At 38.3% G+C, this 25,435-nt stretch overlaps 1 protein-coding gene across 2 annotated transcripts in view; it reads right to left on the reverse strand.

Moving 5' to 3' along the window:
• SEMA3D (semaphorin 3D) overlaps positions 1-25,435 on the reverse strand; it is a 205,491-nt gene that overhangs the window by 167,539 nt on the left and 12,517 nt on the right. Inside the window, exons 2-3 of one of the 2 annotated variants that reach the window (XM_055300974.1) lie at positions 3,468-3,588; positions 2,902-2,996 (exon numbers count right to left, since the gene is read on the reverse strand). The exons of the other annotated variant lie outside the window; for it this stretch is intronic. The gene's annotated coding sequence lies outside the window, so the exon portion shown is untranslated. The remainder of the gene's footprint in view (positions 1-2,901; positions 2,997-3,467; positions 3,589-25,435) is intronic. 2 annotated transcript variants of the gene reach the window in all.

Below are 25,435 nucleotides of genomic sequence, written 5' to 3' on the forward strand. Positions count from 1 at the left end.
CAGCCAAAGACAAGCTGTTCTCGCCCAAAAAGGAATAGTCTATACTAAGAGGACAACATAAGCCTATGTTGGGTTTGTGGAGATGACAAGTTGACAAGGATAAAAATTACCTCCTGCAGAGTAAGTGCTTAAAAGGTTAATTGTATTTTATAGTGAAAGAAAATTAGGAACTGTTGAAAACAGTGGAACTGTTGAGAAACAGCAAAACTACACAACGCTACCAGCATATGATAATCAGAAACAATTTAATAACGGAAGGGCACTGATTACCCTAGACAGCATTGTGATGCCTTCAAATATGTATTGATAATCTCATTATCAAAATAATCTCCATAAAAAAAAATGTGGGTTAGAAAACAAACACCAAAACGATCACCATGAGAACATGACCAGTGGCTTGTAGCCCATACAGCCAATTGTATTTTTCTCTGAAACTAATAAATAGGAGAAAGGCCTGGCCCCGCTGTCAGTCTTTCGCTCTGGTTCTCGCGCAAAGCAAAGTCGCCTGCAGTCGTGCGGACCGAGCAGGAGCAGAGCCGGGAAAGCCAGGGCTGCTGGTCCCGGGGAGGGAGGGAGCTAGCTGTCGCGGGTACCCCGAGCCTAGCACCGAGCGCGCTGCTCAGACCCAAGGCATCCTCGGGAGTTTACCCTGTATTTGTCTCAGTGGAAAACAGCAGTAAAGTTAGACGGCAGAGACCAAACACCATCTGTAATCCAAGATCCTTCTGAACCGATCATTTCCATGGAGTATGGCAGGCGGTACCCACACAGGTCCCCGAGGACTAGCTCCCGGGTAAGCCAGCATGTGGGACGGCCTCCTCTGTGGGCATCACCTCCGCTCGGGGGGGGGGGGGGCTCCTCTGCGGGCATCACCTCCGCCCATGGGGGCCTCCTCTGCGGGCATCACCTCCACCCGGGGGGGGCCTCCCCTGCGGGCATCACCTCCGTCCAGCCCACAGTGCCTACTGCTCCTCCCTGCCGCCCGGGTTCTAAGCTGCAACCCCCCGCCCCGCTGAACCCACAGATGCTCAGAGGTTATCGATCTCAGAGCATTTCTAAGCTTCTAAGCCCCGTTTTCTCTCCCTGTGCCCCGTTTTCTTAGGACTGTCTAGGACACACATGAACTAAAGCAATAGTGGCTGGTGACACTGGCCACTTAATGAGACACCTCGAATACTTCATCTTAGAAAGGTGGAACAGACCTGAAGGCAGGGGGGCAGGGCAGCGAGGTCCACTCCTGATAGCCCATCCAACCTCACAGGTATCCCCATGTGGGGGGCCTGGGGCTCCCTCTCCCGCAAGGCTGGCCAGACTTTTACTTATTAACACTTTGGAAATGGCCAGGGATTAAGTGCACTTGCTCAGTTTATTCGTACTTTTTACTGCAAATGAAGTAATGGTCGCTGTAGCAGTGACTTGAAATACAGCAGTAGACTGTTTCCTTGTTTATAGGGAACTAGAAAGGAGGCATAAAGTGCACTTTGTAAATGGACCAGAGAGAACCATTAAAACTGAATAAGCCCATTGACGAAAATACAACAGAAGGTGATAACTTTAGGTTAGCTCTAAATAATAGACAACCATAAAAAATAATTAGGTTTGAACACATAATCTACAGAAAAGGTAAAACTTCTTTTCAAAAAAAAAAAAAAAAAGAAGCATGACCTAAAGGGAATTAAACTATGGTTTAGATGTACTTAAAAATAAACATCTCATTTTAAAATATGGCAGTTTGTCTTTCTACTCATAAGGAATTATGTTCTTATTGGCATCTCCCTTTATGTTTTATCACATTGATTGCTTTAAAATAATGTAATAGCCCTTTTTATTCTGCAAATTTTTTTTAGTTATAAAAATTGTCAAATATACATAAAAAAGTGTACAACAGACATCTATATCCTGACACTTGGATTCTATAAGCAACATTTTTCTTCACTCGCTTTAATGCGTATCTATCCATCCTGCCAATCTATCTGATTTTTAAATGTTTTTCAAAGTGAGATGAAGATATTATCGGTATACTTCACCACTAAACACTCTATCATGATATAAATGCTTTTATTTTGTTTTATAATTTAAAAAATACATTGCTAAGAAATAATGATAATTAACAAACTATGCTTCTTACTGTGACTACATCACTAGGCGGCTGGTTAACTTGTCCATTAGAGCTTAGTGCTTATGAGGCTGCGCTCTTAGTTTTAATCTCCCTAATGGGTCAATTAGTTATTTTTTTTCCATGGATACATACTAAACCCCTAATAACATTTAGTCTAACTGAAACTTAATGTATTTTCAACAAGGGAGTAACATGCAAGAATACACTAATCTTTAGTTATGGGCAAACTGGTGAGCAGCCCCTATTGATGATATTAATTAGGACATCTTGTGAATGATTCATTTGTATGATTAGTGACTGTGAAACATCTATTATTTGAAAGAGTATAATAAAATAATTATAGCTTGTTTACCTTTGAGGTATACCATCTTTACAGATATGAATGCTTTATTTTAGATATTTATTTCTGAGAGAGAGAATGAGCAGGGGGAGGGGCAGATGCCCCGCTGAGCAGGGAGGCCTGAGCAGTGGCTCCATCCCAGGACCCTGAGATCATGACCTGAGCTGAAGGCAGCACTTAACCAACTGGGCCACCCCAGCGCCCCGGATATCTGCTTATTTCTACTTATTTCTAATGCAGGTTAGATCTTTAATAGAATGCAAATTAATAAAGACCCTAATAATTACTGGGCTGATCTTCGAACCTATCATAGGACAATAAACAGTCCTTGATTTCTCATTAAAAAATGAAGGCACCTTAATGAACAATTTCATGTTGAGCTGTTGAAAATAATGAGTGAACAATATGACTTATCACATTTATGCAGTTCCCTTTATTTTACCTGATGTGCTTTTAAGTCCAAATTTATCTGGATTTGTTCAGTTATTTTGATCTTTCTTCTCAAGTTCAGTTGTTTTCATCATCTATTGCTGATAGCTTAGAAAATATATATATATATGCTTAGAAATGCTACACACAGACAAAATAAGGTATTATTATACTTCTATTTCATGTTATGCCATAAGATAAATAATTAAGATTGTGGGGGCCAAGAAAATTAAGGCCATTCCACTTTAAGTTCAGCGTTAGCACAAGTCTAGCCATCCCAGGCCCCTGTGAACAAGAGCTGAACTTTACCTTACTTCAGTTACAGGAATAAAACAGCTTACAGCTAAACGTCCTAGAAAGCTCCATATTAGAATAAAAACGGAGCCCAAGCCAAGGGCAGGAAGCCCCTATTAGAATGAGAACAGAGCCCAAGCCAGTGGCAGGAAGCCCCTATTAGAATGAGAACAGAGCTCAATGCCCTTGAAGGCCCCATATCAAAATGTAAACAGAACTTGAGGAATTGCTCCACCCCTTCTGGAGGTCCCCGAGACCAGCCCTTAAAACTAAGCTGAAACCCACCTGGGGTCCAAGTCCCTGCTCCGCTGTGTGGGGCACACTTGGACCCAAGCTCGAGCTTGTAAATAAACCCTCCTGTGTTTGCATCGGTGTCGGCTCCTTGGTGGTTTCTCGGATTTGCAATCTTGGGCACAACAATAAAAAAGCCTTCAATTTTCATGCATTTCATAGAATTCTAGAGCTAGATTGAATGAAGGAATAAGGGTATTTTTAAGAAGGTAAAGTTCCAAAATTGCCTCTTGAGAAAAACAAACCTCTCTTTAAGACTTAGGATCTTGATGACATTCTAATTTTAAGATGCTTACCAATTTAGAATCAAACCCCATCCCCTTGTATTGTTTACATCCCCCCCGAAAGCTACTGCCTATATGTCATCCATATCCATTTAGTATAAAGAATATGTATAAAAAGATAGCAAGCCGAAAGTTAAGCAATTGACATTTCTTTATTAAAAAAGACCAACATGTAACCCAAGAAAATCACTAGCATAAGAGATAGTTAAAAAAAAAAAGTTACAGGGACACCTGGGTCAGTTGAGCCTTTGGTTCAGGTCCTGATCCCGGGGTCTTGGGATTGAGTCCCATACGGGTCCCCCACAGGGGGCTTGCTTCTCCTTTTGCATATGTCTCTGCCTCTCTCAGTGTCTCTCATGAATAAATAAATAAAATCAAGAAGCTTCTGCACAGCAAAAGAAACAGTTAGCAAAACTAAAAGACAACCTAGAGAATGGGAGAAGATATTTGCAAATGACAGATCAGATAAAGGGCTAGTATCCAAGATCTATAAAGAACTTATTAAGCCAAGAAACAAACAATCCAATCATGAAATGGGCAAAACACATGAACAGAAACGTCACAGAGGAAGACCTAGACATGGCCAACAAGCACATGAGAAAATGCTCCGCATCACTGGCCATCAGGGAAATACAAATCCAAACCACAATGAGATCCCACCTCACACCAGTGAGAATGGGGAAAATTAACAAGGCAGGAAACAACAAGTGTTGGAGAGAATGTGGAGAAAGGGGAACCGTCTGCACTGCTGGTGGGAATGTGAACTGGTGCAGCCACTCTGGAAAACTGAGTGGAGGTTCCTCAAAGAGTGAAAAACAGACCTGCCCTCCGACCCAGCAATTGCACTGCTGGGGATTTACCCCAAAGATACAGGTGCAGTGAAATGCCGGGACACCTGCACCCCGATGTTTATAGCAGCAATGTCCACAATAGCCAAACTGTGGGAGGAGCCTCGGTGTCCATCGAAAGATGATGGATAGAGAAGCTGTGGTCTATGTATACAATGGGATATTCCTCAGCCATCAGAAACGACAAATACCCAGTATTTGCTTCGATGTGGAGGGACCTGGAGGGTATGATGCTGAGGTAAGTCAATCAGAAAAGGACAAACATTATATAGTCTCATTCATTTGGGGAATATAAAAATTAATGAAAGAAAATAAAGGGAAAGGAGAGAAAATGAGTGAAAATATCAGTGAGGGTGACAAACCATGAGAGACTCCTAACTCTGGGAAATGAACAGGGGTGGTGGAAGGGGAGGTGGACGGAGGGTTGGGGTGACTGGGTGATGGACACTGAGGGGGGCACTTGGCAGATGAGCACTGGGTGTTATTCTATATGTTGGCAAATTGAACTCCAATTTAAAAAATTAAATAAACAAATAAATAAATAATATCTTTTTTTAAAAAAGTTACACTACATGAATATCTTATTAAACTCAACAGCCATTCATGAACTCAAACCGTTCATGGAAATTCCCACAGGAAACCTATCACATAATGATTCTAACACATTTTGTTTGGAATAGTGATGCTGCTAACACTTAGCACCACGGTTCCCAAATGCAAGTGAGTTTGCATAATAGTTTACTCTTTATAAAGATAAACACAGTAAGTCACTGTGCAGAGAACCAAACCTGCTTTAGGAATAAATGCCAGGTTAACATATAGAAAATCTCACTATCCCTAACACAAATTTATTCAGTTAAAAAAAATACAAGTTTTGATTCTGTTCCTTTATTTTATAAGAATAAAGATTGATTCTTGGGATGCCTGGATGGCTCAGTGGTTGAGCACCTGCCTTTGGCTTAGGTCCTGATCCCAGGATCTGGGATCAAGTCCCGCATTGGGCTCCCCGCAGGGAGCCTGCTTCTCCCTCTGACTGTGTCTCTGCCTCTCTCTCTCTCTCTGTCATGAATAAATAAATAAAATACTTAAAGAAAGAAGAGATTTATTCTTATTTCCTTAGAGGTATATATAAAGTCACTACTAAAGACATGACAGTAAATAATGTTAATGTCAAGCAAGGTAACAATGTTGATGTTAAAATACTGATGTAGTTTAAGTGAAAATGACTTGAATGAAGGATGAATGATTTCAAAATATTAACAGAAAAATTTTATTTCTCCAAGTGAGACTAAGTTCTTAAAGAAGATGCTTCTATGAACAAGTCAGCAAGTTGGTATAGTTTTTGTGTCTTCCCTCCACCCTTTGATCCTTGCCCCAAACTTTGTGCATAATTAATATATCATATAGTCTTTCAGTAGTACAGTATGGATTATCAATCAGTACAGGTCTATCTAAGGAGCAGTCTGAGAATAAGGAGAAACTTGACCTTGAGGTATACCATCTTTTCAGATATGAATGCTTTATTTTAGATATTTATTTCTGAGAGAGAGAATGAGCAGGGGGAGGGGCAGACGCCCCACTGAGCAGGGAAGCCTGAGCTGTGGCTCCATCCCAGGACCCTGAGATCATGACCTGAGCTGAAGCCAGCATTTAGCCGACTGGGCCACCCCGGCGCCCCGGATATCTGCTTATTTCTACTTATTTCTAATGCAACACTCCCCCACGGCAGCCACTGGATATTTCCTGAGGGATCCTGGTCTCCATTAACCCCCTCTGGCTATCCCTTCTATTCGTACTCACACTGGACCCTAAACCTACCTTATTTGGACAGTGACTGCTCTTTGACCTCAAAATCTTCTTAACCAGTTATAAGCATATAAATCAACTGAGGGGACTGTCACGATCAGTTTCCAGATGGCCATCTCCAAATATTCCACACCAGCAGGGTGCAGAAGGGGGTTCAGAGTCTAGATTAACCATGAAAACACCCCAAGTGGCAAAACTCAATACAAGCAATTTGGACAAGCTACTCATTTTAAAGTTAGCTCCCAAACCCATGGCACCACACTCAAATTTCCTCCATGCTCCAATCTTTATGGACTCTATTCTCTGTCTAGTTCCTGGACTATTACAACATTTGCTAGCTCGCTTTCCACCTCCCTCACTTCACTTCTCCATTCATATACAAATCATACTCATGCTCTGAAGGTGTTTTGACAAATTTGATCGGCAGGCAATGAGAAGACTTTCACTGTTTGATGCACAGCTTTTCAAGTTTTCAACGTCCTCCTCAATGATCCAAAACTTTTTGGGGATTTATCTCTCACTATTCCTATAAGCTGTGAATAAAATACCTTATTCTCAGCCATCATATTTTTGAACCCAATTCTTGTTATGTATGAGGACATAAGTGACAGAGTGTGAGCTATCTGATATAGCTACACAGTAATCACTGTTAGAGCAGAATCTAGAATTCAGGGGCTGCATTCCATCCCTCACACCAGCCTGCAGACGGCAGGATGTCAGTAATGATCACGTGACTGGGGGGAAGAAGGAAAAAAGGCAGGAACAAATGGAGTAAAGGAAGAAAGAGAGAAAGAAAGACTAACCAGTGTTTAAGAAACACAAGCCATAATTTACAGTGTAACTATTCCAGAGATATCACACCTATCACATCTTTCCCCAAAATATATAATTTATGGATAAAAACCTGAGCTGAATGCCATTTTATTAAGTTGCAAAGACTAGTATTAAAAAAAGAGAGAAACTGAGATTTCACCCTGGAAAAAGGATGAGCAGGAAGGGAGTTGCAAGGAGAATGGGGGAGATGAAGCATGCTGACTCTGCCTGTAGAGACAGGCAAGGTCTCTCTAATGAGTACCTCGGGGAATCAGAAGGCATTCTAGCAGCACTGGAGGCAATGGGACCCTCCTAGACAGGACTGGTGGGGCTGCACCTGGTGCTCAGACTCAGGCACCTCATTATCCAAAAGGTGCAGAGAAGTTGGAAGGAGTTCAGAGACATGATGGAAAAATGATTAAGATGCAGAGGAAAAGAATTTTTGATGCAAGATTAAAGTACTAAACAAGCACTAAGTTTGGCTGAGCAACAAGTTGATGGGCAGAGGAGCTATCTACAGACAAAAGATATGAATAATCTGGAGGAAAAACATTATTACTTAGCCGGTACCAGGAGGAGTGGTTCATGGAGAACAACTGTGATAAGGAAGAAAAAAAAGCAGCCTTCAGATTAGGAAGGGAAGTATAAACATGCAAGGGATAAATCTGTTTGTCTGATAATGAACAAGGCACTGTCCTGGGAAAGAGCTTGTATCAGCCTGTATGTGTAAGATACAAGCAACTTGACCACAGATGTTGCCAGGATTCTAGAAAACACAATCAACAGAACAAAGAAATGTTAGAAGCATACTAATAATTTAAGCTCAAGTCTCAAAAGGACTCAAAAATTTAGCTTTATCTTCCACAGTGTGTTCATATTCATTAATGACTTGAAATGTAAAGTAGTTCAGCAGTTTCCAGAAAGGAATAAAATGGGTTAAGTCCTTTCAATATTGCTTCCAGTGATTCTAAATGTTGGTTTGCAATACAGTCTTTTTAAAGATTAAAACGTAAATGAATCACTTATATAATTAGACATGTGGGTAGATATAAAACCTTGAAATCTCCACCCTTGTGGGAGTGAGATGGCTCCCCACAGAAGGAAGCAAAGAATTCCCAGGTGGAGCTTCATCCATAATAACACATGTTGCTGCATGTCCATGGTGGCCATCTGTGTCTTCCCTGTGAATCATACTGGAATGAATACCCATCCCATCACAGGAAGAAACTGTGAACTACCCACACAGGTATTATTTTTGGATTATGCTCTCCAGGTCAGCAAAACAAGTATGGTACCCACCCACGACTTCACACTCCAATATTCACAGTGGTACCTAGAAATTTTCTTTTATTAAATAAAACCCAAGGTACAGATTTCACCATTTTAAGAAAACTCCTGATGTTCAACAGAACTGAATCAAGTCAAATTCTTATACTGATTTAGTCATATTTTCCATTTGTTTATTTTTTTAAGATTTTATTTTTTATTTATTCATGAGAGACACACACAGAGAGAGGCAGAGACACAGGCAGAGGGAGAAGCAGGCTCCATGCAGGGAGCCCGAAGTAGGACTCGATCCCGGGGCCCCAGGGTCATGCCCTGAGCCGAAGTCAGACACTTAACCGCTGAGCCACCCAGGGCATCCTCCGTTTGTTTTCATTAAAAAATTTTATGCACTTGACAAACTTCTATCTCTGCACTTTAAGAATCAATCATCTGTACCTGCTGGGTAGCAATTTCCAATTTTTAATACACATGTGTGCTTCTTATCTCATCTGAACTTCACCTTCGAAGTTAGGTATTATTATTAAAACTCCAGTTTACAAATGCTAAGCTGAGAATCAGAGAAGTTACTGAGAAGCCAAAGTCAGGTTGACAAGAGGAACCAACAACAGCAAAGATGGGCCTCTTCTGACTCCATGTCCTGTGATCCTTCCACTGCACTCTATTTCTGATGGGATTCGTGTCCTCAATCACAGCACCAATAAACATTTAGAGTTCTCACAACAGCAATTATTGTGTAAAGCCACATCATCATGAGTTTCTGGGGAGTCACTAGAGCAATTTCCCTAAAAGTATTACTGTAAAAAAAAAAAAAAGGAATGAAAGAAGCAGATGAAGTAGATGAGGTAAAAAATAAGAACAAAACTTAGTGGCTTAAGTTTCCTGAATACGTAGCCATTTGTTTTACAGAACGGCATTTCATAGTTGATTAAAATACTACTCTTGGAAATGACAGTGGAAGGTTCAGGTACAATTAAACATTTGGAACAACAAGATAATCTGACGTGAACTGGGGTGGAGTGAAAACAATGTGGCAGAGGTGTATTAGGAGGGTGAGGCAAAACTTACGGAAGAAGAATGTGGAAAAATAGTGGAAGCTCTGTCAAGTTTCCAGGAACTGAAAAACAAGCAGATGCACAAAAAAGAAACTTGGCAACTTCTTTCCAAATGCACCAAGGAGCAATCTGCAGAACAGAAGGTTCCAGTAGCCGAGAGGAAATACACTTAGCAGAGGCAAACATCATCTTGGAACTGACTGAAAGGAAAATAACATTTAAAATGTTCAGATTCCTTGGAAGACAGAAGTAAAGGAACTGATTCGACTGTGGAATGTCACAGGGCAGAGGTTTAGAGGCTGGGGACATCCCCAGCGGTGAGCTAATGGCCTGGAAAGGACAGGGATGTGGTATGAAAAGTGAGGGAGAGGAGAGGGAAAAGCAGTATATTCTAAATGGTAATTTACATTTGAAGGGAAGGGGGAACTCCCAAAAGAAATGTGCAAACATTAAAATATAGAGTGAACAAAGAAGAAATTAAAAGACAGGCCCTGAAAGTGCCTCTCCAAGAACTTTAGTATTTGCGTATTTGAGAGCCTCAACTCAGGAAATAAATTGCCTGGGTCCATATCCCGTCTTCACCTGTTAGTCGGAGGGAACTACAAGTTATTTAAACTCTGTGCCTCACCTCCCCTCACCTGTGAAAAGTAGAAAATAGTATCACTCACCACGTAGTAGAGTAATAACTCAGTAAGACAATTCTTGTGAAGAACACAGTGCTCATGAGAGAGCAAACAGTAAAATAAAACTAAATTTTAAAAAATCATGAGTATTTGTAATAGTTGAAAAGTAAGAAATGGAATTTTAAAAAAACAACAACAATAAAGGCTATAAAGACTGAAAGTCTAAATGGTAAATAAGAAAGAATCAAGTGTCCAACAGAAAGGATACAAAGAGCCTGAGAAAGATTAAGCCTGCTCTTTTTTAACATAATAAGAAAAAATGAGAGATGTTCCTTACAGTTTATCTGATCCAAGGCAACTTACTATGAAAAATGTAAATTCATGGAAAATGGGCAAAACAGCCCCTTATTTCTGAAAGAATCAATTCAGAAATCCAGCTTCAATCATCCAGAGGTGCCCTTCTCCTCATTCTCAGAATGGTCTTCAACTAGCCAAGTGTTTCAATTCTGATTCAAGTAAATAATCAAGCATTTCGTGTTGGAATGCCCTTTCAAAAATACTAAAGAAAAGTAATTCCTATCTTCCAAATATAAATTGAATTAAGTCATAGATGCCTGTTCCAACAAAGAAGTCTTAATATTTATTTTTAAAATGGATCAATAACAATAATAACCAACTTTGTAAAATGCTCATTATGTGCTAAACCCAACATATTTCATTTCAAGCTCCTACAGATAGACATTATTTTTAACCGAAAATAGGTTGTGATAAAATTGATACTCAGGGCAGTTAAACTAGTACTTCATTTAGGTCATGTAGTCTTTCAGTAGTACAGTATGGATTACCAGTACAGGTCTATCCAAGGAGAAGTCTGCTCCGTTAATAATGTTTCTGTATCAAAGATTTTTTTGAATGATAACTTGAACTGAGCCACTACATCACATAATGACAATTATCTTAGATTTTAAGTAGTTATTTAAACCAGTATTTTAAAAAAATAATTTTTAATTTTGGTAAAACAAATGTAACGTGAAATTTACATCTTAGCCATTTTTAGGTATATAATTCAGTATCAAATGCATATTCACTTGTTGTGCAAGAAGCTCCAGAAATTTTTCATCCTATCCAACTGAAACTCTATATACCCATTGAACAAGTCCCCATTTAAACCCTCTTCCAAGTCCTGGAAACCATCATTCCACTTTGTATTTCTTTCAGTTTGATTACTTCAGATACCTTATTTAAGTGGAACCATACAAAATTTATCTTTTTGTGACTAGATTATTTTACTTTAGCATAATGTCCTCAAGCTTTATCCATGTTATAGTATGTAGCAGGATGTCCCTATTTATAAAGGCTGAATAGTTTTTCACTATATATACATGATACCACATTGGGTTTGGCCATTTATTCATTGATAGACAATTGGGTTGTTTCCACATCTTGACTATTATGAATAATGCTGCAATGAACATGGATGTGCAAATATCTCTTTGATATCCTGTTTTCAAGTCTTCTGGACATATACCCAGAAGTGGGATTGCTGGATTATGTTGTAATTATATTTTCACATTTTTTTATGGAAACTCCATATGGTTATCCTAAGATGCTTCATGAATCATTTTACATTTCTATCAACAATGCACAAGGTTCCAGTTTCTCCACATCCTCACCAACACTTGCTATTTTTATTGTTGTTGTTTGGATTGCAGCCATCCTAATGAGTGTGTGAAGTGACATCTTATTGAAGTTTTGATTTAAATTTCTCTAATGATCAGTGATGTTAAGCATCTTTACACGTGCTTGTTAACCATTTCTTTTCTGTGGAGATAAGAGAATGTCTATTAGAGCTTTTTGCCCTTTCTTTCAATCAGGTTATATTGTCTATGGTTGTTATTGAGTTATAGAGGTCCTTTATATATTCTGAATATTAACCCTTTTCAGATATGTGATTTGTAATTATTTTCTCCAATTCCTAGACTGTGTTTTCACTCCATATCTCCTTTGACAGAAATGTTCAAGTTTAATATAACCAAAACTAGTATATTTTTACCCTAACCTCTATCTATCTATCTATCTATCTATCTATCTATCTATCTATCTATCCATCCATCCATCCATCTATCTAAACCCTTATGAATATGGGCAACCATATTTCATGAAAACCAAGAATATAGACTTTTTGAGCCATTTAGCTTTTAAAAGATAAATTCAAGAAAAAAAATGCCCTTAGTCATTTTCATTTCTCATAGTCTGAGCATCTAGCCAAGCTGTATTTGGTTTTCATGTTTAAAGATCTATGGATTTTTTTTTCATTCAACACACAGCCTCTAAACATTAGTCAATTACTTCATCTGTTCTGAAGTGAAAAAACAGTGACTTGATCCAATGCAGAGGGAAACTTTCAGTGTTTCATGCTGTTGAGAGACTGAATGTCAGCCCCTGATGTGGCACATAAACTCTGTATAATACATTTTATATACTACTTTAGAATATAGAAACTATATAACATTCAACCCTATTGTATTTCTTTTATAGCTGGCCAATAAAATCTAGTCCTGTACTCAAAAAGATAACAATGTAATTTAAAAATGTATACAAACAGCTGCATTTTAAGCAAAATGTAAGTGCTATAAAAGAAATAAAGTATAAGTGAAATAGTTAAAAATCATATCCTGATTGAGATGGGAGGGAAATGGAGTGGAATCAATAAAAATTTCATAGTAGGGATGTCATTTAAGCTGGAATTTTAGAGCAAAATTTCAAGAGACACATAAGATATGACATAGAGAGGTTATATCATAGTTTTATGTGGCTAAGATCAGCATGATCTAAGCTGCACAGTGAGATTACAGCCGAAAGCATTTATACTGGATTCTGCTATCACTTAGGGCAAGAATGGGATGAGAGCAGTGGCATCTGAGCATGGTTGATAATGAGGGGATCACACTGGCAGGAGAAAATCATGTCTTACCCAGAATGGTTTCATTACTAGTGGATTTTCAGTAACCTGATGCATATGTACATCAACATCTAAAAACTCACAACATTTTAAGTCCACTTCAGGTCATTTTCTTTTGACAAAGGAAGAGGCTTAACTGTTCCTGATCCCTCTCATATAAAATAGGAACAAATGTGTGTAGGAATTGCAAATCATGAAGAGAATATGTGGTAGAAAAAAATAGAGATATATAGAGATATATGGATATACATCAAGGAAAAATACAAACTGGTTCACAAGTTCTTAAAAAAATGATACAAACTGGTTCACAAGTTCTTATGTTTTCCATAACATAAAATTATATAAATACATATCCAAGCATATTTGCTTCAGGAATTTTTAATCAACAGGAAAAGGTGCCAAAAAATAGCACCAAACAGATTTAATAACCATGAGTATCTAAATTGGTTAGAATGAGGATGCTTTTGCTTTTATCTAATACAACATTGCATACACCTACACACAGACATACCCATACACACACACACACACACCTATATAATAAACTTTTTAGTTTTGCTTAAATTTTATATTTTTCTATAAGACCTTGATCCTGTCAAATATATTGTTCCTAACCTAGATAAAGGTTTGGAATGCAACATCCTAAATTTGTTAGGGCTTATGATTAAATGAGAAAAGGAATATGAGTTAGGAGACTATTAAAATAATTCAGGCAAAAGATCATGAAGGTTTGAATCATGATGTTGGCAGTGAGAATGGAAAGGAGAGAAATTTTAAGAAAACTTGATGAACTAAGTGGAAACAGAGAGCAGAGGAAAGTGATAATAATAGCAGCTAACATTTACGCAGGGAACAGACACTATCCTACACTGTGAGCTAGCTCACTGGTTTATTTAATCCCCACAGTAATCTATTAAATATTCTTATTATCCCATTTTATAGATGTGGACACTAAGAGAGATATAATAAGGCATCCAAAAGCTATAAGCCAATAAAGTGGCAGAGTCAGAACAGGAACCCATGTCGACTAAGCCCATAACATATGTTCTGCATTGGATTAGAGATGATTATTGTGCAAAATTCAGGCTATTCATTGGATGGTGGTAATAGAAATAAAGAAAAGAGGTTAAGAAGTTCAGTAAAGAACACAAAATATTAAAAAACCCCTGGTTAATTTTACACATTTGCATTAAATATGTAGAAGGCCAGAATGATCTGTAGATAAAACAGGAGAATGAGGTTTTATACAAGAGGATATAACAGATTATGACCAAAGCAACTGATTATACCATTGTTTGAATAATGGTGCACAGGTGCTGTGAACGTTGAGTAGAAATCACCAAATTTTCAAAAGTTGGATGAGAAAATGTCCTGAAATCAACACATATGAATTGGCCAGAGAGAAATATCTACTGAGGGTGGCTGATGAACCAGAAGTATGTCGGAGAGCGAGACCTCAGTGGGTAAGAGAAACAATAAGAACAGGACACACATAAATGGCAACAGCTTTATGCATGTGGCAAAAGCCAATTATTCCTGGCATCGGTCAGTACTGAAAACAGCACATGCTGAAAACAGTAATGACGGTGACTAGAGAGCCAGGCCTGCTGAGCTCAGTCTCCCATCGCCCGCAGGCCCCTAGTCAATGCTTCTCTGAGACCCGGGCAGACAGTCACGTAGGCAGTTCCCTGCTGCCCCTCACCTGATACAGGCAGGTATAAACCACTGTGGAGATCATGGAGCACTAACCAGATTCTGTGTCACTGTGCAGGAAACTACATCAACTACATCAAAGCAGCAGCATAAGAGATGTTACAATAAGCTGATTTTGTTTTGTTTAAAATGCCTGATGTAGAGATCTAGGCTGGATACATGGACAAATGGGACCAAGAGTCTCTGGAAATATGGAGGACAAAGGTAGAGATGCTCTAAAGGACACACAAAAAATTTCAGTAGACTTGAAGAAAAGAAATAAAAGAGCTAGAATAATAAGAGTTTCAATTATTGTAAGTTTTCACATTTAGATGATAGCAGACTTTTTTTAAGATTTTATTTATTATAGAAAGTGCATACACAGAAGAGTAAGCATGAGTGGGGGAACAGTAGAGGGAGAGGGAGGAGCAGGCTCCTGGCTGAGCAGGGAACTGGATCCAGCTGGTGGGGCTGGATCCCAGGACCCCAGGACCACGACCTGAGCCGAAGGCACGTGCCTAACAGACTGGGCCGGCCAGCCAGGCCCCAGTAGTAAACTTTTCTATGAAGCTGATTTATATTTTAGTAGGGATATGATTGTTTCCCCTAAAAATTCCCTAGGTTTGTTTTTATGCCATCACAGAAATATCCTCAGGAAGAGTTATAAGCAATCAAGCTCTACCTACATAGAGGAACAATCAAAAGACCAATACATATAAGAAGGGAGAATGTATTTTCACATCTATTCACTTCATCGGCTTAAAAAAAAACATATAAAATTTGGGGAATTATTATTCCAGGAAGGTTGGAATTTCCCTCTACAGGAAAATATCCACAACTGAAAGATGTAATGCAATAAATAAATACATGATTAAGAGAAAAATAAGACTGCACATCTGCTTCCTGGTAGAATGATGAATACATTGGGAAATGTTGCTTTTGGTTTCTATTATTAAAGGTGACCACATCAAGAAAGTATGGTATTGTTAAAAATGTTATCTTTGTTCACACAAAGATGATAAATGGACAGTGACAACACTTCAGATGTCTATACCTCCCACAAATAAAGAGCCATTAACAACAAACCCATCACTGTACTGCATAGTGTTAATATGAATGTTTTTGATGAGGATATTTATTCTGGATTAAAGTCTACACTATAGTTGAATAGTTTGACAGTATTGCATACCAGAGCTTCTTACTTAATACATGTGGAAAAGGATGTATGTCTGCCCACATAATCTATCCATTACGTAGCATTTTGGGGTGGAGGATGAGTACAGTTAGACACCATATACACATATGTATGTATACTATACATGTACTATACTCCTTTATTTTTTAATAATGAAAAGTAGCTAGGTAGAGACTAGATCCACGGCAGCTCTCTTGCTTTGGAGATCATAAGCAGAATAAGAGTCTTTGGTTACCAGACAAAAAATAAATTGTTCTTTTGGAAATGGTCATGATTATGTGGCTACTAATCATCGCCCAGGTCTATTTATCAACAATTCTGGTAGAACACGTGGTATGTCCTTTCTCCATTATCTGTCAACACGTGTAAGAAGGAGTATGCTTTCTCTGATAGGAGTGAAGAGACTTCAATTATAATCTCAGCTTTGTAACTACACAGTTGTATGCCTCCAAACACACAACTACTCTACAGACATGGAATATGAATTTCTCAAGCTGAGGGCTGTTCTTCCCCAAACATTCAACACTGATCTTAGAATACCGACGTTGTTCTTTTATGTTTAAAGAAGAAAAGAAAGGAGTGAGAACAGGAAGGAAGAACAGCAAGTAAAGAGGAAGGGGAGAGGGAACTCACGTGATTTCATCCTCAATCTTCCCTGTAAAATTAAGAAACTGCAGTAGACATTCTCTCAGTTTATTTTTTAAGATTTTATTTGCTTGACAGAGAGAAAGTGCATGCATGCACGTGAGCTGGGGAAGGGCAGAGGGTGGGAGATAAACTGACTCCCACTGACAGGGAGCCGGATGCAGGGCTGGTCCCAGGATTCTGGGTCACCCTCTGAGCCAAAGGTAGATGTTTGACTGACTGAGACACCCAGGAGCCCTCTCAGGTTTTGTTTAATTTTTTTTAAGTTCTGAAATATCATGACTCAATGAGACAAAAAAAATTTATTATTTTTAATAGATTTCCAAGTAAACATTCTGAGATTAACCATTTATCTGGCCATTTATCTGGTTTACCTGATTATTTCCAAGGCTGGAATTAAAACAATATTAGTTTGGTTAAATAAGTTTTAACAAAATATATCATGTTGGAGAAACTGAAAACTTCTGTACTGGATATGTAGATTCTTTATATTCTATATATTTAGACTATAATACAGAATTTTAGGAATACTATTTTCTGAACACTAGTAGGCTCTCTGTTACTTCACATAGTATTTTTTATTGTTAACTGTTATTCTGAATGCAGGTAATCTAAAGCCAGAATGAACTGATAGTAAGGCGGCATATTTTCGTAGTTTATTAACTTAAGAGTATGTAAGGCTATAAAAACCTCATCCTAGCACCTGACATTTTTTAAATTAAATAACTACTGCTATTTTGTGAGACTTATTTTAGATTATTTGATTGAAAGAAGGACAATCAACCTAAGACTTCTTGACTTTCTAACTAAAACAGAAAAAGAAGAGCTAAAGTATGGAATTCCATTATTGAAACAAAATACTATTTTGCTGATGCAACCTATGACTTGGGATCTTATTTTGGGCTCTCATGATTCTACTTTGATTTTTTTTTTTCATTTGCAGTGACAAATCAACAAAGATTGATTGCTAAGTTATCAAGCTTTGCTTGTCCACAAAGATGTGGACAAAGTCTTTACCCTGAGGAGCTGCTAGTTGGTGAGGCATATAAAATGTACCCATATAAATTAATATTAAATCAAAATAATTTATTATACAATGTGAATCTGTGTGACAGTAAAAATAAGTTACTGAACTTAGTTATGTTTCGTGAATTGTTACCCTGGTAAAGAAGGTGAGCTTGAATTAGTTTTGAAAAATGGACAGGATACTAAGAAATTTAAAAATAAAACAAAACACAAAGACAAAATGAAGGAACTCCATTCAGAATGAATAGCATGATCAACAGTGGATACCAAATGGTAAACATACATGATAACAAAATAAGAATTTACTATTTCATTTCACAAACTATTTAGGTAAGGTTGTCATAGGCTTCTATGAAATCTTCTTGATTTCATGATAGCTGCTTTAAAGTTGCTCTCTACAGAACATAAAGACTTCTAACTCTGGGAAATGAACTAGGGGTGGTGGAGGGGGAGGAGGGCGGGGGGTGGGGGTGAATGGGTGACGGGCACTGAGGGGGGACACTTGACGGGATGAGCACTGGGTGTTATTCTGTATGTTGGTAAATTGAACACCAATAAAAATTAATTTATTAAAAAAAATAAAGTTGCTCTCTACACGAGCTCTTCATCTTCTGTATCTAAAGATTATTTCAGTGGGGTGCTTGGGTGGCTCAGTCTGTGAAGTGTCCAACTCAATCTGGCTCAGGTCATGATCTCAGGGTCCTAAGATGCAGCCCTGCATTGGGCTGCACTAGGCATGGAGCCTGCTTAAGATTCTCTCTTTCCCTCCCACCACCCTACCCACCCACCCCCCGCCCCCGTACTCTGGCTCACATGTGTTCTCTCTCTCAAAAAATAAATAAAAATAAAATAATGTGTAAAGATTATTTCAATAACCTAAAATATTCAACTTCCTTTAGCAGGAAAAAATTAATTAGGTATTCTATACCCTGCTGGAATCAAGTCTGACCTTAGACCTTCTATGTAGGGAGATATTATTTGTTCCTGTGAATTCTGGAAACAATATACATTCATTTCAAAAAGTGTGATATCAATGAGAAAATCTGAAGGTTAACACATATAGGTCCTCAGAAAAATATAAAACAGTTCTTAGGCTGAGTGCAAAGTTCTCATTGTAATAAAATGCTCTGAATATACAATAGGACAAAATCATGAAATACACAAATAACAAACAAAATACACAAATTACAAAAAGTCCAATATAATAGTCTCAGATTTCTCTGGTACCTTTACTTTCTATTTTCATCACCACTGTCTAGTCCTTATTAGATCTGTGAAGAGTCTCTTAATTGGTCTCCTTGAAAACTATTCCTAGGACTATCTTCCTAAAACATGAAGCCTTGGTTATTACATGGTTCAAAAACTTTTATAGCTCCCAATTACCTATGTAATAAAATCCGGTCTGTACCCTAGCCTTTCAAGGCTCTTGCAACCAATAGAATAGCTTACTGTATATTGGTGAGAAGAAATGAAACTATTAGTGCTGTTTCTTTTAAATAACAATTGTGTCAGGCACTGGGAGAGGTTCTTTATCTGCATTTTCTCATTTAATACTCACATGTATTTCGAATGCAGGGCTGCCATTTACTCCACTTCAGTGTGAGTAGACCAAAATTGACCTAGTTAAACAATTTATCAAATTTTCCCAGATGATAAATTGTGACTTCAAAGTGCACTCCTTTTCTGCCACAATATAGTGTAAATACTTGTGTGAATAAAATCATAACCACGATAGAAAAAAGTACACGGTGACAACATAATTAGAGTTTAAACTGCTTGCCAAGTAGATGATCAATAGCCCTAGACTGAAACCTACTGGAAAAAGCACTAGCAGAGTGACCAAGACCAGGGGGGAGTTCAGGGTTAGTAATTTATGTGTCCTTCCCATTTAAGTAATAACTGAAATGAGGAAAGTGAATGGATCAGTGAGAAGAGTCTGTAGAAAGAAAAGACAGACTGTACATAAAGTGCAATTAGTGGGAGGAAGAGACAGGGGAAATGAAGGCTGAAGAAGGAGCAGATACCGTCCAGGAATCATAGGGGCCCCAAAATAACCCTCACAGTAACCCACGGGTATTCCATCTTCCCTACCTGTCTCCAAACCTGGGCTACAGATCTGGAAACAGAATCATGATCTTGACCCAGATCCCTCTCTTTCTAGTTATCCTGGAACTCCCTGAAAAACCCACTACTAGCCTGGCTGGTCTCTACAAATAGCCCCTAAAAGTAATCATCTGAAAAACAAACCCTTCTTGCCCCAGAAATATACATGGAAAAGTAATATAAATTATCACCTTTACTTAAAATTTCATCAAGACAGAAACCATATTTGTAAATATTCATTCACTAAAATAATTAAAAAACAATAGGAATAAGAGTAAAGTCATAAAAATAAAACAAGCTAAACTGACTCTTGATTCTATCTTTAAAATTGTTCCTTCTCTTGATTTGCTCTAACAAAATTACCCTTAAGTCAGAATAGAAAATGCCACATTCTAAAGGTATATATACAGAAAGAGTGATATATTGAGAGAAAGTGATCGGCTTTATGATTATTTAGAAAATATTTAGAAATTATTTCAAATAAATCCTATTTATCCCATCTCTAAAACATTTTATTTCCTATAAAATAGAATCTGGTTTTATAAATCACTATTGATACAAGATATATAATTAATATGATACACAATTTATAAATTATTATTACATATCAATGAAGATTCCTATGCAAAGTGTCAATTCAATGAATGGACTAATCTGAAACAGTACCAAGACAGGCATTAGAAAAGTATTTTCCCATAAAACATTATTCAGTTTCACTTCCACTGGTGCAGAAGCTCAAGTGACCTCTAAGTTCAATTTCTGGAAACTATCATTGATTAACATACTTGCTGCTTCTCTTAGTTATATTCCAGTGAACTGCCAAGGAGATGAAGCAACATGAAACAAAGATGTTCTTTGCATGTTAGATTGCTTACATCCCTGAGATGCGGGAGTTACTTACTTATCTCCCAGCTCTTCCTAAACTTCCTCCTTGAGAGATAAGGGTTTAGCTTCTCTTAGTGAGCTTCATCCCTAAGTGCTGTACTGCAGATTTCTGCAAGACCCCTCAAGTCCAAAATTTAGGGAGTAGAGATCCAGGGCTCTCTTAGTAGTTAGATAGCTCAAGTAGGGCAAGTTCAACACTGGTATGTGTGGTCTGGAAAAGGTCTAGTCCCTGGGCATCAGACTGAAATTAAGGAGAATGTGGTGGGCCAATTCCCAGCCCCTCTAGTGGCGGACAGTGAATTTGGTCACTTTGTTTCCCTTCACTCTCTACAAAGGGGACTAAAATAGAATATTCTGAAACTGTGGCATAGTAAGAGCATTCCATGAAAAGTTTCAAGAGCAATAATACTTCATTAGGAGATATACAGTGATAAAGTAGTGGAAGCAAGCAAAGGGATGAAGTTGGCAGCAAGCCCATATGGGGGGATGGTGCTAAAGAAATACCTATGCATTGGGTAAGAGAAAGGAAGGAGGGGGAGAAAAGCTGTCAAACAAATCCGTATTGCTTACTTGGTGATGGAGCACAGCAAGGATATATGAAATATTACAAATCAGCAGTAGACAGCTGCATAAGAAAGGTGGGATGCTAAGAAATAAGTCTGGAAATTTAGATGGGGTGCATAAGGGTTTTATTACTTGCTATTTAGCCTCTATAACTAGAGGCTGTCTTCTGTGACAAAACTCATATTGATGGGTCCCTTTGCCCTGGATTCTTCCAATCCTTGTATCACGGCCTGTTGCAATGTTCTACCCAACTACAGGCGACCCTTGAACAATGCAGGCACTGGGATGCTGATTTCCACACAGTTGAAAACCCTTGTGTAACTTTTGACCGTCCAAAAACTTACCTGTTAATAGCATACATATGTATTATATACTGTATTCTTACAATAAGTAAGCTAGAGGACAGGAAATACGGTCAGGAAAATCAGAAGAGAGAATACACTTAAGACAGTTCTATACTATACTTACCTATACTGTACTTATACTATACTTAGTATATCTTCTCTTTATAAGATGAACCATCAGTGCCTACATCAATATTGTCTTATATGGTACAAAACACTGTGGATGTTATAGTATTACTAACATCAGATATCAAAAACGAAAAGGTAACGTGAAAAAGAAATTCATATTTATTTACCGGTATAACAGGTCATGTGCTGATAATGAAGAAGCAGGTATATGATTGCTTTATGGTAGCCTAGTGTAATCAATATAATTGTTTCATGGTAGCCTAGCCTATACACGAATGAGTGGTCATAAATTTTTATGGCATCCAGTATACAGTCATTCATAATACAGTATTGGAAACATTGTTATATTTTTTAAACCAGTTTCCTGTGATGACTGGTGAACACACAGTTGCTCCATTTACCAGAGAGAGAGGCATACTGTCTGGTAATAGAACTCTTTGAAAGCAATGTTATAGGACAGTAAGACAACACATTATTAATTTTATATTAAATATCACTCACCTTACATACACAATGATCTACAGGATGACTATGATGATGATGGTGACATAGAAATGTCTCATACGATTCTTGTCATATAGTTACTAGATTTTCAACAAATAGAGTCACACACATACACAACAGGCTTATTAACCATGTGGCATGATGATTACTTGCTGTTCATTAAGTGGAAGTGTATCATCAAAACATTTTCATCCTTGTGATCCTTATTCTGTGTAGGCTGAAAAGGAGGATGAAGAGGGACGGTTGGTCTTGCTGTCCTAGGGCTGGCAGATGTGGAAGAGATAGAGGAGGTGGAAGGGGAGGCGAGAAAGGCCAGCCAACCTGGTGTGACGCCATGGAAATACACTGTAATGTCTGATTTTTTTTTTTTTTTTGCTTTTTCATTTCTGTAAAAAAAATTTTTCTACACAACATCAACCTTTCTTCTGCTATTTGCTTTAATTTCAGTGCCCCTATCGTAGAAGAGTCCATGCTGTAACAGAAGTCCAAAGCAGTTTTGGATGACTGGACCTCTTCTGCCGGATTGTGTAATATCAACTTGCTCTCTGCATTGCTTCTTCTACGTCTTTGTCCTCATCTGTCCGGCACTGCTACAAAGGTACTCATCTTCATCAAGTTGTCTTCTGTTAATTCCTCTGGTATGGTGTCTATTAGATCTTTAGTTTCTCCAAGATCCATACATATCTCAAAGCCCTTCACCTCCCACTTTTTTTTTCCATATCCACAATCTCTCTCATGATTTCCTTGATTGATTTGGTCATAAAGCCTCTGAAGTCATGCACAACATCTGGACAGTTTTCTCCAGCAGGGATTTATTGTTTCAGGCTTAATGCCTCTCACAGCTTTTTTTTCTATAAGGATAACATCTTCAATGGTATAATCCTTCCAGACTTTCGTGATGTTCTCTATCAAGGGTTCCCTTCCATAATGTAGACAATCTTTTCATTAGAGTACCATGTGTAATGAGCCTTAAAGTTCTAAAGATCCTCTGATCTAGAGGCTGAATTAGGGACATTTGGTTGGGGGCAAGGAGGTCACTTTGATGCCTTTGGTGTTAAGTTCATGGGGTGCTGGGTGGCTATCAAAAGAACTTTCAAAGGCAGTCCCTTACTGACAAGGTCCTTCCTGATTTCAGGGGCAAAGCATGGATAGAACTAATCCAGAGAAAGGTTCTCAGTTGTACAGGACTTGTTATACAAACAAAGCCTGGCACCTGATGTTTATCTTTTCCCCTTGAAGGCTCAGGGGTGAGCAGCTTTACAGATAAGGACAGTCTTGATCATAATTCCAACTGCATTTGCACAAAACAGAGTTAGTTTATCTTTTCTTGCCTTAAATCCTGGTGCTCACTTCTTTTCCCTACTAACATGTCCTTTGTGGCACTTTTTCCTGGAATAAACTCTTTCATCTCCATTAAAAACCTGTTCAGGTGGATATCTGTTCTCAATTTTTGTAGTGGTGTCTGTGAACTCATCTGCCTCCTCTTGGTCAGCAGAAGCTGCTTCTTCTCTTGCCTCGACATTTTTTAAGCCCAACCTCTTTCTAAAATCATGAAATCCTCTGTTGGCATTACACTTTCCAGCTTTAGATCCTTCACCTTCTTTTTGCTTTAAGTTGTCATATAATGACTTCACTTTTTCTCAAATCATATTCGAGTCTATAGGTATGCCTTTCTTATAGCAACACTTCACCCACAAAAAGCTGTATTTTCTTTTCTTTTTTTTTTTGAGGGGGGGCTACATTTTCAGTAATAGTTTAAAAAGCTGTTCTTCAAAAAGTGGAAGGTTTTTTTGCACCTGCTGATAGAGCTGCAATGATGGATTCATTAACTTCCTTTTCTTTTTTTCTACAGTAGTCCTTACACGGGATTCATTTATCTTGAAATGGCGGGCAACTGCAGCTGCAGACCTCAATTTGTGGTACATATCAAGCATTTCAACTTTGTCTTGTAACATCATGACTTTTCTTGGCTTCCGGAGGGTACTTCCAGCATCACTAAATTTCATATGGTTTCCATAGTTTTATTGTAGGTTTACGGTATCTGACTAAACACCATGAAAAGTATGCAAGAACCACAAGAGGTCACTTTTTGCTATGATATGAAATTTACTGAAGAGACCAACTGTTCACATGGAGATGGTTAGTGTCACATCAAGTTTTTAGTGGATACTCCCAACACTTGAGATCACTGCAACAGCAACAGGATGTGGCTACAAAATTCTTTCAGTAGTACAGCACATATTACAGTTAATTTTATGCAGTTATGATTTAATACTGCATCTTCACGTTTGTTTACATTTCTCTCGAGTGTGAATGGCACCATGATAAATTGATAAATTTTAACTTTTTATAATAGATTTGTGTATATTTTGTGGTAAATGATAAACTAGCATCTCCATATATTTTATGCATTCACGACATAACTTCTTAATTTTTCAATTATTCTATGCTATGTGAACTTTCTCAAATTGTAAATTTCTGAAAAATGTTCTGATAAACTTATCGAAAAGATACGTGCATCTAAGCAGACCTGTTTAGTTCAAACCCATGGTGTTCAAGGGCCAACTGTATGTCTCTTTAGACGCACCTCTGTGCAAAACAAGGAAGTGGCAGCAGTTCAGTCCTAAAAGGTCACTTTACTATCCAGGAACAAAACAGTGAGGTCACCAAAGGACGGGTTTTTGAATGAAATGAATAGAATTCAGCAGATAAAAAACAAGAAGGAACTAGGAAGAGTTTGTAGATAGCGTGAGAATCTGCCCTGATGTGCAATTCGCAGCATCTGAACAAGGGTAAAGGAGAGGGAATGCTCGCAGATAAATGTGCCATGCAGCATTTGATTTTCCTAGATTAACTCATTTAATCCTCGCAATGCCCCTACGAGGCCAGCGCTTCCATCACCCCCCAGACGAAAGCCGGGAAACAGGTGCAGCAGTTGCAGTACCGAGACCCGAGCCCACCCGTCTCTCTCACGGGGCACAGTCGCCACTATTGCACCACATTCGCTCCCACACTTTAAAGCCTCAGTTTAAAGTTACACTGATCAAAGGCTCTGAAACTTTCAGCTACCAGAGAAACCTCCTTTACAAGTGGAATATTGAGCAATGAAGGCCAACCCACAGGCGCTGAAGCGGTGTGGTGCAATAACTGGGACCCAAGAGAGAACCTGGGGCTGGAGAGGACACTTGGGACACAGAGAG

This window comes from Nyctereutes procyonoides, unplaced genomic scaffold (genome assembly GCF_905146905.1).
Source record: "Nyctereutes procyonoides isolate TBG_1078 unplaced genomic scaffold, NYPRO_anot_genome, whole genome shotgun sequence".
Taxonomy (NCBI): Eukaryota; Metazoa; Chordata; class Mammalia; order Carnivora; family Canidae; genus Nyctereutes; species Nyctereutes procyonoides.